The sequence below is a fragment of the Pimephales promelas genome, chromosome 2 (genome assembly GCF_988280905.1).
Source record: "Pimephales promelas chromosome 2, fPimPro1.hap1.1, whole genome shotgun sequence".
NCBI classification, from domain to species: domain Eukaryota; kingdom Metazoa; phylum Chordata; class Actinopteri; order Cypriniformes; family Leuciscidae; genus Pimephales; species Pimephales promelas.
Window position 1 is genome coordinate 42,713,762 of NC_142770.1, and position 14,875 is coordinate 42,728,636.

Sequence of the window (14,875 nt, forward strand, 5' to 3'; positions counted from 1 at the left end):
AATTTGTCTTCACAAAGTCCATGTTAACAGTCCTAAAAGACTTTTCATTATTTTAGAACCATTTTTGTGTTAATTAAAATCATGTTAATTGTCTTACCCATTTATTTTATTTGTGAAGCTTTTGATTCATTTAAATTATTCGTTAGCATTTTGTTTCCCTAAATACATCTCAGAGTCAAACGCAACAAGTCTGGGTTTTTATTTTATTTTTTTATTCAATAGTTCACACTGGAACTATAAAAAAATAAATGTAAACAAAAGGCAAATATTAAAACAGAACAAATTAACAAGAGTGCAAAAAAGTTAAAGAAATAAATAGATAAAAAATAAAGACAAATAGATAAATAAAGGATAAAAATAGATGAATGCAAACAAATACAAATATTAAAATAATTTTTCAAAAGAAAGAATAAACAAAAATAAATTTAAACAATTCTACTCAATTGGAGCAAGTGCCCGCTGCTCCGCCAGCCAAAGTTCCACACTTTTCCCCTCGTATGAGCTGCAAAAGGCTTTCCCAGCATAGCGTGAGTGTCCATACTCCTTAGTTTTAGGCTGCTGGCACAGACTGCAAGTTATCGGAGTGCACTTTTTTGGCCTTTTCTGGGGCAGGCCTAGGGAAATGGCCTCTTCTTTCTTCTTTCTCCTCCATGCCGTTGTCCTGGGCACATCCCTGACATTGTCCGCAGCCGCAATCCTTTTCTGTTCAGACAGCCATTGAGAGGCTGTCTTCCCAGTAGAAGTGGCACAGAAGCTTTTGCCACGGTAAAAGCTGTGCCCAAACTCCAAACGCTTGGGCTTCCCACACAGCCTGCAGGGAAACCCTCTTGGATCCCGTCGCCTGGCAGTGGCTTTGCCCTGCTTTAAGGCCTTGAGGTCTTCCTTTGCCCTCTTCTTCCTTCTCCAGGCTGTGGCCCTCGGCACCCGTTTAAGGGCCGCCTCAGCCACAGCTGATGGAGGAGGGAGCACGGCCAGTGAAGCGCATGGAGGAACTGTAAAGACAAAAAAAAAAAAAAGTTATTTTAGACATTTGTTGCATTTGATATGATTTCATTCTTTTACATTGATGTATAGTTTAAAGATCTTACCCGACACTTTCAGTCGTCTCATCTGTGGAGGCCACTGCTTGCTTTTGGATGGGGTGGATCCATCCAGGCTCTCCCTGAAAAGCCTCCGTCTCTCACTTTCCTCAGAGGAAATTACTGGAGGCCAGTAGGGCTTGGAGAACTTTAACAGACGCTTCTCCTTTTCTGCCTTACAGACACGCAAGACAGTGTTGGAAAAGTCTGCTTCAAGTTTCTGCCGAAACTTCTCCCTCCGTAGCTGCTCTTGTTTTGGAAGGACTGGAGGCCATCCTGGTTTTCTAGGCATTTTCTAACCGTTTTCTAGAAATCTCTTTCACAGAATCAAACTGGTCAATATATCACACAGTGGGGCCCCAACATTTATACTCAGGTGAGTGGGTGTGGCTCAGGTGCGCAGGGGGGCACAAGTGGGCCAACAGAGAAGATTGGCCGGGATCTTTTGCGCAGGGGCCATGCTAATCTTCTCTGTATCGATCCAATTTTAGTATATGTGCTGCCTTAGCAAGCACGAGGCCAACCATCCCCCTCAAGCAATATGTACCCCTCTGGTTCGAGCGAGCCATCACCAAGGTGGTAGGGCAAGCGATCCATCTACTGAAAGAATGGGTTGGGAAGACTTATCTATGGTACCAAACTACAAGCTCTGAATGGGCTGTGTACTCCAGGTTTTTGAGAAAGAAATGAGTTGGCAGAAAGTAGAAAACCCGATTATGCGGACAACCTTGAAGGGAAAAGATATCGCCTATGGGGTCAAACCCTGTTCCCTGTCGGCATCTGCTGAAGAAAGGGAGTGGACACACTATGCTGGAAAACTGAGAGTGCCCTATTGACATTGGAGATGCACCAGTTCTTGACACAAGAGATCAAGAATTAAACTAAATAGTGGTAGAAAGGTATGAATCAAGTCCAGTGAAGCAGGCAACTCTTTAGGTAGTTACAGCACTGCTGGTCACTATATGACGCAATTGTCAAAACTAATCATAAGTAGAAGTTGATATTAGTTCAAGTTTGCTTTGTGTGGATGTATTGTTCTGTTCCAGTGATGTTCTGTGACTCAACCTTGAAGGGAAAAGATATCGCCTACGGGGTCAAACCCTGTTCCCTGTCGGCATCTGCTGAGAAAGGGAGTGGACACACTATGCTGGAAAACTGAAAGTGCCCTATAGACATTGGAGATGCACCAGTTTTTGACACAAGAGATCAAGAAAGAAAATAAAAAGTGGCAGGAAGGTATGAATCAAGTCCAGTGAAGAAGGCTTGATCACAGCTGCCAAAAATATGGAGCGCTTCACGGATTTGCGTGTCATCCTTTCGCAGGGGCCATGCTAATCTTCTCTGTATCGATCCAATTTTAGTATATGTTCTGCCTTAGCAAGCACGAGGCCAACCGTCCCGCTCACGGAATATGTACCCCTCGGGTTCGAGCGAGCTATCACCAAGGTGGTAGGGCAAGCGATCCCTCTACTGAAAGAATGGGTTGGGCAGACTTATCTATGGTACCAAACTACAAGCTCTGAATGGGCTGTGTACTCCAGGTTTTTGAGAAAGAAATGAGTTGGCAGAAAGTAGAAAACTCGATTATGCGGACAACCTTGAAGGGAAAAGATATCGCCTATGGGGTCAAACCCTGTTCCCTGTCGGCATCTGCTGAAGAAAGGGAGTGGACACACTATGCTGCAAAACTGAGAGTGCCCTATTGACATTGGAGATGCACCAGTTCTTGACACAAGAGATCAAGAATTAAACTAAATAGTGGTAGAAAGGTATGAATCAAGTCCAGTGAAGCAGGCAACTCTCTAGGTAGTTACAGCACTGCTGGTCACTATATGACGCAATTGTCAAAACTAATCATAAGTAGAAGTTGATATTAGTTCAAGTTTGCTTTGTGTGGATGTATTGTTCTGTTCCAGTGATGTTCTGTGACTCAACCTTGAAGGGAAAAGATATCGCCTACGGGGTCAAACCCTGTTCCCTGTCGGCATCTGCTGAGAAAGGGAGTGGACACACTATGCTGGAAAACTGAAAGTGCCCTATAGACATTGGAGATGCACCAGTTTTTGACACAAGAGATCAAGAAAGAAAATAAAAAGTGGCAGGAAGGTATGAATCAAGTCCAGTGAAGGAGGCTTGATCACAGCTGCCAAAAATATGGAGCGCTTCACGGATTTGCGTGTCATCCTTTCGCAGGGGCCATGCTAATCTTCTCTGTATCGATCCAATTTTAGTATATGTGCTGCCTTAGCAAGCACGAGGCCAACTGTCCCGCTCACGGAATATGTACCCCTCGGGTTCGAGCGAGCCATCACCAAGGTGGTAGGGCAAGCGATCCATCTACTGAAAGAATGGGTTGGGCAGACTTATCTATGGTACCAAACCACAAGCTCTGAATGGGCTGTGTACTCCAGGTTTTTGAGAAAGAAATGAGTTGGCAGAAAGTAGAAAACCGGATAATGCGGACAAACTTGAAGGGAAAAGATATCGCCTATGGGGTCAAACCCTGTTCCCTGTCGGCATCTGCTGAAGAAAGGGAGTGGACACACTATGCTGGAAAACTGAGAGTGCCCTATTGACATTGGAGATGCATCAGTTCTTGACACAAGAGATCAAGAATTAAACTAAATAGTGGTAGAAAGGTATAAATCAAGTCCAGTGAAGCAGGCAACTCTTTAGGTAGTTACAGCACTGCTGGTCACTATATGACGCAATTGTCAAAACTAATCAGAAGTAGAAGTTGATATTAGTTCAAGTTTGCTCTGTGTGGATGTATTGTTCTGTTCCAGTGATGTTCTGTGACTCAACCTTGAAGGGAAAAGATATCGCCTATGGGGTCAAACCCTGTTCCCTGTCGGCATCTGCTGAAGAAAGGGAGTGGACACACTATGCTGGAAAACTGAGAGTGCCCTATTGACATTGGAGATGCACCAGTTCTTGACACAAGAGATCAAGAATTAAACTAAATAGTGGTAGAAAGGTATGAATCAAGTCCAGTGAAGCAGGCAACTCTGTAGGTAGTTACAGCACTGCTGGTCACTATATGACGCAATTGTCAAAACTAATCATAAGTAGAAGTTGATATTAGTTCAAGTTTGCTTTGTGTGGATGTATTGTTCTGTTCCAGTGATGTTCTGTGACTCAACCTTGAAGGGAAAAGATATCGCCTATGGGGTCAAACCTTGCTCCCTGTCGGCATCTGCTGAGAAAGGGAGTGGACACACTATGCTGGAAAACTGAGAGTGCCCTATAGAAACTGGAGATACACCAGTTCTTGACACAAGAGATCAAGAAAGAAAATAAAAAGTGGCAGGAAGGTATGAATCAAGTCCAGTGAAGGAGGCTTGATCACAGCTGCCAAAAATATGGAGCGCTTCACGGATTTGCGTGTCATCCTTTCGCAGGGGCCATGCTAATCTTCTCTGTATCGATCCAATTTTAGTATATGTGCTGCCTTAGCAAGCACGAGGCCAACTGTCTCGCTCACGGAATATGTACCCCTCGGGTTCGAGCGAGCCATCACCAAGGTGGTAGGGCTAGCGATCCCTCTACTGAAAGAATGGGTTGGGCAGACTTATCTATGGTACCAAACTACAAGCTCTGAATGGGCTGTGTACTCCAGGTTTTTGAGAAAGAAATGAGTTGGCAGAAAGTAGAAAACCGGATAATGCGGACAACCTTGAAGGGAAAAGATATCGCCTATGGGGTCAAACCCTGTTCCCTGTCGGCATCTGCTGAAGAAAGGGAGTGGACACACTATGCTGGAAAGCTGAGAGTGCCCTATTGACATTGGAGATGCACCAGTTCTTGACACAAGAGATCAAGAATTAAACTAAATAGTGGTAGAAATGTATGAATCAAGTCCAGTGAAGCAGGCAACTCTTTAGGTAGTTACAGCACTGCTGGTCACTATATGACGCAATTGTCAAAACTAATCATAAGTAGAAGTTGATATTAGTTCAAGTTTGCTTTGTGTGGATGTATTGTTCTGTTCCAGTGATGTTCTGTGACTCAACCTTGAAGGGAAAAGATATCGCCTATGGGGTCAAACCTTGCTCCCTGTCGGCATCTGCTGAGAAAGGGAGTGGACACACTATGCTGGAAAACTGAGAGTGCCCTATAGAAACTGGAGATGCACCAGTTCTTGACACAAGAGATCAAGAAAGAAAATAAAAACTGGCAGTAAGGTATGAATCAAGTCCAGTGAAGGAGGCTTGATCACAGCTGCCAAAAATATGGAGCGCTTCACGGATTTGCGTGTCATCCTTTCGCAGGGGCCATGCTAATCTTCTCTGTATCGATCCAATTTTAGTATATGTGCTGCCTTAGCAAGCATGAGGCCAACCATCCCCCTCAAGCAATATGTACCCCTCTGGTTCGAGCGAGCCATCACCAAGGTGGTAGGGCAAGCGATCCATCTACTGAAAGAATGGGTTGGGAAGACTTATCTATGGTACCAAACTACAAGCTCTGAATGGGCTGTGTACTCCAGGTTTTTGAGAAAGAAATGAGTTGGCAGAAAGTAGAAAACCCGATTATGCGGACAACCTTGAAGGGAAAAGATATCGCCTATGGGGTCAAACCCTGTTCCCTGTCGGCATCTAATGAAGAAAGGGAGTGGACACACTATGCTGGAAAACTGAGAGTGCCCTATTGACATTGGAGATGCACCAGTTCTTGACACAAGAGATCAAGAATTAAACTAAATAGTGGTAGAAAGGTATGAATCAAGTCCAGTGAAGCAGGCAACTCTTTAGGTAGTTACAGCACTGCTGGTCACTATATGACGCAATTGTCAAAACTAATCATAAGTAGAAGTTGATATTAGTTCAAGTTTGCTTTGTGTGGATGTATTGTTCTGTTCCAGTGATGTTCTGTGACTCAACCTTGAAGGGAAAAGATATCGCCTACGGGGTCAAACCCTGTTCCCTGTCGGCATCTGCTGAGAAAGGGAGTGGACACACTATGCTGGAAAACTGAAAGTGCCCTATAGACATTGGAGATGCACCAGTTTTTGACACAAGAGATCAAGAAAGAAAATAAAAAGTGGCAGGAAGGTATGAATCAAGTCCAGTGAAGAAGGCTTGATCACAGCTGCCAAAAATATGGAGCGCTTCACGGATTTGCGTGTCATCCTTTCGCAGGGGCCATGCTAATCTTCTCTGTATCGATCCAATTTTAGTATATGTTCTGCCTTAGCAAGCACGAGGCCAACCGTCCCGCTCACGGAATATGTACCCCTCGGGTTCGAGCGAGCTATCACCAAGGTGGTAGGGCAAGCGATCCCTCTACTGAAAGAATGGGTTGGGCAGACTTATCTATGGTACCAAACTACAAGCTCTGAATGGGCTGTGTACTCCAGGTTTTTGAGAAAGAAATGAGTTGGCAGAAAGTAGAAAACTCGATTATGCGGACAACCTTGAAGGGAAAAGATATCGCCTATGGGGTCAAACCCTGTTCCCTGTCGGCATCTGCTGAAGAAAGGGAGTGGACACACTATGCTGCAAAACTGAGAGTGCCCTATTGACATTGGAGATGCACCAGTTCTTGACACAAGAGATCAAGAATTAAACTAAATAGTGGTAGAAAGGTATGAATTAAGTCCAGTGAAGCAGGCAACTCTCTAGGTAGTTACAGCACTGCTGGTCACTATATGACGCAATTGTCAAAACTAATCATAAGTAGAAGTTGATATTAGTTCAAGTTTGCTTTGTGTGGATGTATTGTTCTGTTCCAGTGATGTTCTGTGACTCAACCTTGAAGGGAAAAGATATCGCCTACGGGGTCAAACCCTGTTCCCTGTCGGCATCTGCTGAGAAAGGGAGTGGACACACTATGCTGGAAAACTGAAAGTGCCCTATAGACATTGGAGATGCACCAGTTTTTGACACAAGAGATCAAGAAAGAAAATAAAAAGTGGCAGGAAGGTATGAATCAAGTCCAGTGAAGAAGGCTTGATCACAGCTGCCAAAAATATGGAGCGCTTCACGGATTTGCGTGTCATCCTTTCGCAGGGGCCATGCTAATCTTCTCTGTATCGATCCAATTTTAGTATATGTGCTGCCTTAGCAAGCACGAGGCCAACTGTCCCGCTCACGGAATATGTACCCCTCGGGTTTGAGCGAGCCATTACCAAGGTGGTAGGGCAAGCGATCCATCTACTGAAAGAATGGGTTGGGCAGACTTATCTATGGTACCAAACCACAAGCTCTGAATGGGCTGTGTACTCCAGGTTTTTGAGAAAGAAATGAGTTGGCAGAAAGTAGAAAACCGGATAATGCGGACAAACTTGAAGGGAAAAGATATCGCCTATGGGGTCAAACCCTGTTCCCTGTCGGCATCTGCTGAAGAAAGGGAGTGGACACACTATGCTGGAAAACTGAGAGTGCCCTATTGACATTGGAGATGCATCAGTTCTTGACACAAGAGATCAAGAATTAAACTAAATAGTGGTAGAAAGGTATAAATCAAGTCCAGTGAAGCAGGCAACTCTTTAGGTAGTTACAGCACTGCTGGTCACTATATGACGCAATTGTCAAAACTAATCAGAAGTAGAAGTTGATATTAGTTCAAGTTTGCTCTGTGTGGATGTATTGTTCTGTTCCAGTGATGTTCTGTGACTCAACCTTGAAGGGAAAAGATATCGCCTATGGGGTCAAACCTTGCTCCCTGTCGGCATCTGCTGAGAAAGGGAGTGGACACACTATGCTGGAAAACTGAGAGTACCCTATAGAAACTGGAGATACACCAGTTCTTGACACAAGAGATCAAGAAAGAAAATAAAAACTGGCAGGAAGGTATGAATCAAGTCCAGTGAAGGAGGCTTGATCACAGCTGCCAAAAATATGGAGCGCTTCACGGATTTGCGTGTCATCCTTTCGCAGGGGCCATGCTAATCTTCTCTGTATCGATCCAATTTTAGTATATGTGCTGCCTTAGCAAGCACGAGGCCAACCATCCCCCTCAAGCAATATGTACCCCTCTGGTTCGAGCGAGCCATCACCAAGGTGGTAGGGCAAGCGATCCATCTACTGAAAGAATGGGTTGGGAAGACTTATCTATGGTACCAAACTACAAGCTCTGAATGGGCTGTGTACTCCAGGTTTTTGAGAAAGAAATGAGTTGGCAGAAAGTAGAAAACCCGATTATGCGGACAACCTTGAAGGGAAAAGATATCGCCTATGGGGTCAAACCCTGTTCCCTGTCGGCATCTGCTGAAGAAAGGGAGTGGACACACTATGCTGGAAAACTGAGAGTGCCCTATTGACATTGGAGATGCACCAGTTCTTGACACAAGAGATCAAGAATTAAACTAAATAGTGGTAGAAAGGTATGAATCAAGTCCAGTGAAGCAGGCAACTCTTTAGGTAGTTACAGCACTGCTGGTCACTATATGACGCAATTGTCAAAACTAATCATAAGTAGAAGTTGATATTAGTTCAAGTTTGCTTTGTGTGGATGTATTGTTCTGTTCCAGTGATGTTCTGTGACTCAACCTTGAAGGGAAAAGATATCGCCTACGGGGTCAAACCCTGTTCCCTGTCGGCATCTGCTGAGAAAGGGAGTGGACACACTATGCTGGAAAACTGAAAGTGCCCTATAGACATTGGAGATGCACCAGTTTTTGACACAAGAGATCAAGAAAGAAAATAAAAAGTGGCAGGAAGGTATGAATCAAGTCCAGTGAAGAAGGCTTGATCACAGCTGCCAAAAATATGGAGCGCTTCACGGATTTGCGTGTCATCCTTTCGCAGGGGCCATGCTAATCTTCTCTGTATCGATCCAATTTTAGTATATGTTCTGCCTTAGCAAGCACTAGGCCAACCGTCCCGCTCACGGAATATGTACCCCTCGGGTTCGAGCGAGCTATCACCAAGGTGGTAGGGCAAGCGATCCCTCTACTGAAAGAATGGGTTGGGCAGACTTATCTATGGTACCAAACTACAAGCTCTGAATGGGCTGTGTACTCCAGGTTTTTGAGAAAGAAATGAGTTGGCAGAAAGTAGAAAACTCGATTATGCGGACAACCTTGAAGGGAAAAGATATCGCCTATGGGGTCAAACCCTGTTCCCTGTCGGCATCTGCTGAAGAAAGGGAGTGGACACACTATGCTGGAAAACTGAGAGTGCCCTATTGACATTGGAGATGCACCAGTTCTTGACACAAGAGATCAAGAATTAAACTAAATAGTGGTAGAAAGGTATGAATCAAGTCCAGTGAAGCAGGCAACTCTGTAGGTAGTTACAGCACTGCTGGTCACTATATGACGCAATTGTCAAAACTAATCATAAGTAGAAGTTGATATTAGTTCAAGTTTGCTTTGTGTGGATGTATTGTTCTGTTCCAGTGATGTTCTGTGACTCAACCTTGAAGGGAAAAGATATCGCCTATGGGGTCAAACCTTGCTCCCTGTCGGCATCTGCTGAGAAAGGGAGTGGACACACTATGCTGGAAAACTGAGAGTGCCCTATAGAAACTGGAGATACACCAGTTCTTGACACAAGAGATCAAGAAAGAAAATAAAAAGTGGCAGGAAGGTATGAATCAAGTCCAGTGAAGGAGGCTTGATCACAGCTGCCAAAAATATGGAGCGCTTCACGGATTTGCGTGTCATCCTTTCGCAGGGGCCATGCTAATCTTCTCTGTATCGATCCAATTTTAGTATATGTGCTGCCTTAGCAAGCACGAGGCCAACTGTCTCGCTCACGGAATATGTACCCCTCGGGTTCGAGCGAGCCATCACCAAGGTGGTAGGGCTAGCGATCCCTCTACTGAAAGAATGGGTTGGGCAGACTTATCTATGGTACCAAACTACAAGCTCTGAATGGGCTGTGTACTCCAGGTTTTTGAGAAAGAAATGAGTTGGCAGAAAGTAGAAAACCGGATAATGCGGACAACCTTGAAGGGAAAAGATATCGCCTATGGGGTCAAACCCTGTTCCCTGTCGGCATCTGCTGAAGAAAGGGAGTGGACACACTATGCTGGAAAGCTGAGAGTGCCCTATTGACATTGGAGATGCACCAGTTCTTGACACAAGAGATCAAGAATTAAACTAAATAGTGGTAGAAATGTATGAATCAAGTCCAGTGAAGCAGGCAACTCTTTAGGTAGTTACAGCACTGCTGGTCACTATATGACGCAATTGTCAAAACTAATCATAAGTAGAAGTTGATATTAGTTCAAGTTTGCTTTGTGTGGATGTATTGTTCTGTTCCAGTGATGTTCTGTGACTCAACCTTGAAGGGAAAAGATATCGCCTATGGGGTCAAACCTTGCTCCCTGTCGGCATCTGCTGAGAAAGGGAGTGGACACACTATGCTGGAAAACTGAGAGTGCCCTATAGAAACTGGAGATGCACCAGTTCTTGACACAAGAGATCAAGAAAGAAAATAAAAACTGGCAGTAAGGTATGAATCAAGTCCAGTGAAGGAGGCTTGATCACAGCTGCCAAAAATATGGAGCGCTTCACGGATTTGCGTGTCATCCTTTCGCAGGGGCCATGCTAATCTTCTCTGTATCGATCCAATTTTAGTATATGTGCTGCCTTAGCAAGCACGAGGCCAACCATCCCCCTCAAGCAATATGTACCCCTCTGGTTCGAGCGAGCCATCACCAAGGTGGTAGGGCAAGCGATCCATCTACTGAAAGAATGGGTTGGGAAGACTTATCTATGGTACCAAACTACAAGCTCTGAATGGGCTGTGTACTCCAGGTTTTTGAGAAAGAAATGAGTTGGCAGAAAGTAGAAAACCCGATTATGCGGACAACCTTGAAGGGAAAAGATATCGCCTATGGGGTCAAACCCTGTTCCCTGTCGGCATCTGCTGAAGAAAGGGAGTGGACACACTATGCTGGAAAACTGAGAGTGCCCTATTGACATTGGAGATGCACCAGTTCTTGACACAAGAGATCAAGAATTAAACTAAATAGTGGTAGAAAGGTATGAATCAAGTCCAGTGAAGCAGGCAACTCTTTAGGTAGTTACAGCACTGCTGGTCACTATATGACGCAATTGTCAAAACTAATCATAAGTAGAAGTTGATATTAGTTCAAGTTTGCTTTGTGTGGATGTATTGTTCTGTTCCAGTGATGTTCTGTGACTCAACCTTGAAGGGAAAAGATATCGCCTACGGGGTCAAACCCTGTTCCCTGTCGGCATCTGCTGAGAAAGGGAGTGGACACACTATGCTGGAAAACTGAAAGTGCCCTATAGACATTGGAGATGCACCAGTTTTTGACACAAGAGATCAAGAAAGAAAATAAAAAGTGGCAGGAAGGTATGAATCAAGTCCAGTGAAGAAGGCTTGATCACAGCTGCCAAAAATATGGAGCGCTTCACGGATTTGCGTGTCATCCTTTCGCAGGGGCCATGCTAATCTTCTCTGTATCGATCCAATTTTAGTATATGTTCTGCCTTAGCAAGCACGAGGCCAACCGTCCCGCTCACGGAATATGTACCCCTCGGGTTCGAGCGAGCTATCACCAAGGTGGTAGGGCAAGCGATCCCTCTACTGAAAGAATGGGTTGGGCAGACTTATCTATGGTACCAAACTACAAGCTCTGAATGGGCTGTGTACTCCAGGTTTTTGAGAAAGAAATGAGTTGGCAGAAAGTAGAAAACTCGATTATGCGGACAACCTTGAAGGGAAAAGATATCGCCTATGGGGTCAAACCCTGTTCCCTGTCGGCATCTGCTGAAGAAAGGGAGTGGACACACTATGCTGCAAAACTGAGAGTGCCCTATTGACATTGGAGATGCACCAGTTCTTGACACAAGAGATCAAGAATTAAACTAAATAGTGGTAGAAAGGTATGAATCAAGTCCAGTGAAGCAGGCAACTCTCTAGGTAGTTACAGCACTGCTGGTCACTATATGACGCAATTGTCAAAACTAATCATAAGTAGAAGTTGATATTAGTTCAAGTTTGCTTTGTGTGGATGTATTGTTCTGTTCCAGTGATGTTCTGTGACTCAACCTTGAAGGGAAAAGATATCGCCTACGGGGTCAAACCCTGTTCCCTGTCGGCATCTGCTGAGAAAGGGAGTGGACACACTATGCTGGAAAACTGAAAGTGCCCTATAGACATTGGAGATGCACCAGTTTTTGACACAAGAGATCAAGAAAGAAAATAAAAAGTGGCAGGAAGGTATGAATCAAGTCCAGTGAAGAAGGCTTGATCACAGCTGCCAAAAATATGGAGCGCTTCACGGATTTGCGTGTCATCCTTTCGCAGGGGCCATGCTAATCTTCTCTGTATCGATCCAATTTTAGTATATGTGCTGCCTTAGCAAGCACGAGGCCAACTGTCCCGCTCACGGAATATGTACCCCTCGGGTTTGAGCGAGCCATCACCAAGGTGGTAGGGCAAGCGATCCATCTACTGAAAGAATGGGTTGGGCAGACTTATCTATGGTACCAAACCACAAGCTCTGAATGGGCTGTGTACTCCAGGTTTTTGAGAAAGAAATGAGTTGGCAGAAAGTAGAAAACCGGATAATGCGGACAAACTTGAAGGGAAAAGATATCGCCTATGGGGTCAAACCCTGTTCCCTGTCGGCATCTGCTGAAGAAAGGGAGTGGACACACTATGCTGGAAAACTGAGAGTGCCCTATAGAAACTGGAGATACACCAGTTCTTGACACAAGAGATCAAGAAAGAAAATAAAAAGTGGCAGGAAGGTATGAATCAAGTCCAGTGAAGGAGGCTTGATCACAGCTGCCAAAAATATGGAGCGCTTCACGGATTTGCGTGTCATCCTTTCGCAGGGGCCATGCTAATCTTCTCTGTATCGATCCAATTTTAGTATATGTGCTGCCTTAGCAAGCACGAGGCCAACTGTCTCGCTCACGGAATATGTACCCCTCGGGTTCGAGCGAGCCATCACCAAGGTGGTAGGGCTAGCGATCCCTCTACTGAAAGAATGGGTTGGGCAGACTTATCTATGGTACCAAACTACAAGCTCTGAATGGGCTGTGTACTCCAGGTTTTTGAGAAAGAAATGAGTTGGCAGAAAGTAGAAAACCGGATAATGCGGACAACCTTGAAGGGAAAAGATATCGCCTATGGGGTCAAACCCTGTTCCCTGTCGGCATCTGCTGAAGAAAGGGAGTGGACACACTATGCTGGAAAGCTGAGAGTGCCCTATTGACATTGGAGATGCACCAGTTCTTGACACAAGAGATCAAGAATTAAACTAAATAGTGGTAGAAATGTATGAATCAAGTCCAGTGAAGCAGGCAACTCTTTAGGTAGTTACAGCACTGCTGGTCACTATATGACGCAATTGTCAAAACTAATCATAAGTAGAAGTTGATATTAGTTCAAGTTTGCTTTGTGTGGATGTATTGTTCTGTTCCAGTGATGTTCTGTGACTCAACCTTGAAGGGAAAAGATATCGCCTATGGGGTCAAACCTTGCTCCCTGTCGGCATCTGCTGAGAAAGGGAGTGGACACACTATGCTGGAAAACTGAGAGTGCCCTATAGAAACTGGAGATGCACCAGTTCTTGACACAAGAGATCAAGAAAGAAAATAAAAACTGGCAGTAAGGTATGAATCAAGTCCAGTGAAGGAGGCTTGATCACAGCTGCCAAAAATATGGAGCGCTTCACGGATTTGCGTGTCATCCTTTCGCAGGGGCCATGCTAATCTTCTCTGTATCGATCCAATTTTAGTATATGTGCTGCCTTAGCAAGCACGAGGCCAACCATCCCCCTCAAGCAATATGTACCCCTCTGGTTCGAGCGAGCCATCACCAAGGTGGTAGGGCAAGCGATCCATCTACTGAAAGAATGGGTTGGGAAGACTTATCTATGGTACCAAACTACAAGCTCTGAATGGGCTGTGTACTCCAGGTTTTTGAGAAAGAAATGAGTTGGCAGAAAGTAGAAAACCCGATTATGCGGACAACCTTGAAGGGAAAAGATATCGCCTATGGGGTCAAACCCTGTTCCCTGTCGGCATCTGCTGAAGAAAGGGAGTGGACACACTATGCTGGAAAACTGAGAGTGCCCTATTGACATTGGAGATGCACCAGTTCTTGACACAAGAGATCAAGAATTAAACTAAATAGTGGTAGAAAGGTATGAATCAAGTCCAGTGAAGCAGGCAACTCTTTAGGTAGTTACAGCACTGCTGGTCACTATATGACGCAATTGTCAAAACTAATCATAAGTAGAAGTTGATATTAGTTCAAGTTTGCTTTGTGTGGATGTATTGTTCTGTTCCAGTGATGTTCTGTGACTCAACCTTGAAGGGAAAAGATATCGCCTACGGGGTCAAACCCTGTTCCCTGTCGGCATCTGCTGAGAAAGGGAGTGGACACACTATGCTGGAAAACTGAAAGTGCCCTATAGACATTGGAGATGCACCAGTTTTTGACACAAGAGATCAAGAAAGAAAATAAAAAGTGGCAGGAAGGTATGAATCAAGTCCAGTGAAGAAGGCTTGATCACAGCTGCCAAAAATATGGAGCGCTTCACGGATTTGCGTGTCATCCTTTCGCAGGGGCCATGCTAATCTTCTCTGTATCGATCCAATTTTAGTATATGTTCTGCCTTAGCAAGCACGAGGCCAACCGTCCCGCTCACGGAATATGTACCCCTCGGGTTCGAGCGAGCTATCACCAAGGTGGTAGGGCAAGCGATCCCTCTACTGAAAGAATGGGTTGGGCAGACTTATCTATGGTACCAAACTACAAGCTCTGAATGGGCTGTGTACTCCAGGTTTTTGAGAAAGAAATGAGTTGGCAGAAAGTAGAAAACTCGATTATGCGGACAACCTTGAAGGGAAAAGATAT

The 14,875-nt window shown here is 44.7% G+C and overlaps 2 protein-coding genes, 15 non-coding genes and 1 pseudogene across 17 annotated transcripts in view; 1 reads left to right on the forward strand and 17 right to left on the reverse strand.

Moving 5' to 3' along the window:
• Positions 1-14,875, reverse strand: part of LOC120475645 (NLR family CARD domain-containing protein 3) — a 297,421-nt gene that overhangs the window by 238,063 nt on the left and 44,483 nt on the right. The window lies entirely within an intron of this gene.
• LOC148997471 (uncharacterized) overlaps positions 211-14,875 on the forward strand; it is a 51,046-nt gene continuing 36,381 nt past the window's right edge. Inside the window, exon 1 of the mRNA XM_089122491.1 lies at positions 211-1,455. The gene's annotated coding sequence lies outside the window, so the exon portion shown is untranslated. The remainder of the gene's footprint in view (positions 1,456-14,875) is intronic.
• On the reverse strand, positions 1,525-1,594 carry LOC148997472 (U6 spliceosomal RNA; annotated as a pseudogene).
• On the reverse strand, positions 2,358-2,464 carry LOC148997473 (U6 spliceosomal RNA). Its single transcript, XR_016148186.1, has one exon. It is a non-coding gene; the product is annotated as a U6 spliceosomal RNA (small nuclear RNA).
• LOC148997474 (U6 spliceosomal RNA) lies at positions 3,228-3,334 on the reverse strand. Its single transcript, XR_016148065.1, has one exon. It is a non-coding gene; the product is annotated as a U6 spliceosomal RNA (small nuclear RNA).
• On the reverse strand, positions 4,436-4,542 carry LOC148997475 (U6 spliceosomal RNA). Its single transcript, XR_016148067.1, has one exon. It is a non-coding gene; the product is annotated as a U6 spliceosomal RNA (small nuclear RNA).
• Positions 5,306-5,412, reverse strand: LOC148997476 (U6 spliceosomal RNA). Its single transcript, XR_016148244.1, has one exon. It is a non-coding gene; the product is annotated as a U6 spliceosomal RNA (small nuclear RNA).
• LOC148997477 (U6 spliceosomal RNA) lies at positions 6,176-6,282 on the reverse strand. Its single transcript, XR_016148187.1, has one exon. It is a non-coding gene; the product is annotated as a U6 spliceosomal RNA (small nuclear RNA).
• LOC148997478 (U6 spliceosomal RNA) lies at positions 7,046-7,152 on the reverse strand. Its single transcript, XR_016148069.1, has one exon. It is a non-coding gene; the product is annotated as a U6 spliceosomal RNA (small nuclear RNA).
• Positions 7,916-8,022, reverse strand: LOC148997479 (U6 spliceosomal RNA). The gene has a single exon (XR_016148074.1). It is a non-coding gene; the product is annotated as a U6 spliceosomal RNA (small nuclear RNA).
• On the reverse strand, positions 8,786-8,892 carry LOC148997480 (U6 spliceosomal RNA). The gene has a single exon (XR_016148230.1). It is a non-coding gene; the product is annotated as a U6 spliceosomal RNA (small nuclear RNA).
• On the reverse strand, positions 9,656-9,762 carry LOC148997481 (U6 spliceosomal RNA). Its single transcript, XR_016148075.1, has one exon. It is a non-coding gene; the product is annotated as a U6 spliceosomal RNA (small nuclear RNA).
• Positions 10,526-10,632, reverse strand: LOC148997482 (U6 spliceosomal RNA). Its single transcript, XR_016148077.1, has one exon. It is a non-coding gene; the product is annotated as a U6 spliceosomal RNA (small nuclear RNA).
• On the reverse strand, positions 11,396-11,502 carry LOC148997483 (U6 spliceosomal RNA). The gene has a single exon (XR_016148188.1). It is a non-coding gene; the product is annotated as a U6 spliceosomal RNA (small nuclear RNA).
• LOC148997484 (U6 spliceosomal RNA) lies at positions 12,266-12,372 on the reverse strand. Its single transcript, XR_016148082.1, has one exon. It is a non-coding gene; the product is annotated as a U6 spliceosomal RNA (small nuclear RNA).
• On the reverse strand, positions 12,799-12,905 carry LOC148997485 (U6 spliceosomal RNA). Its single transcript, XR_016148083.1, has one exon. It is a non-coding gene; the product is annotated as a U6 spliceosomal RNA (small nuclear RNA).
• LOC148997486 (U6 spliceosomal RNA) lies at positions 13,669-13,775 on the reverse strand. The gene has a single exon (XR_016148084.1). It is a non-coding gene; the product is annotated as a U6 spliceosomal RNA (small nuclear RNA).
• LOC148997487 (U6 spliceosomal RNA) lies at positions 14,539-14,645 on the reverse strand. The gene has a single exon (XR_016148190.1). It is a non-coding gene; the product is annotated as a U6 spliceosomal RNA (small nuclear RNA).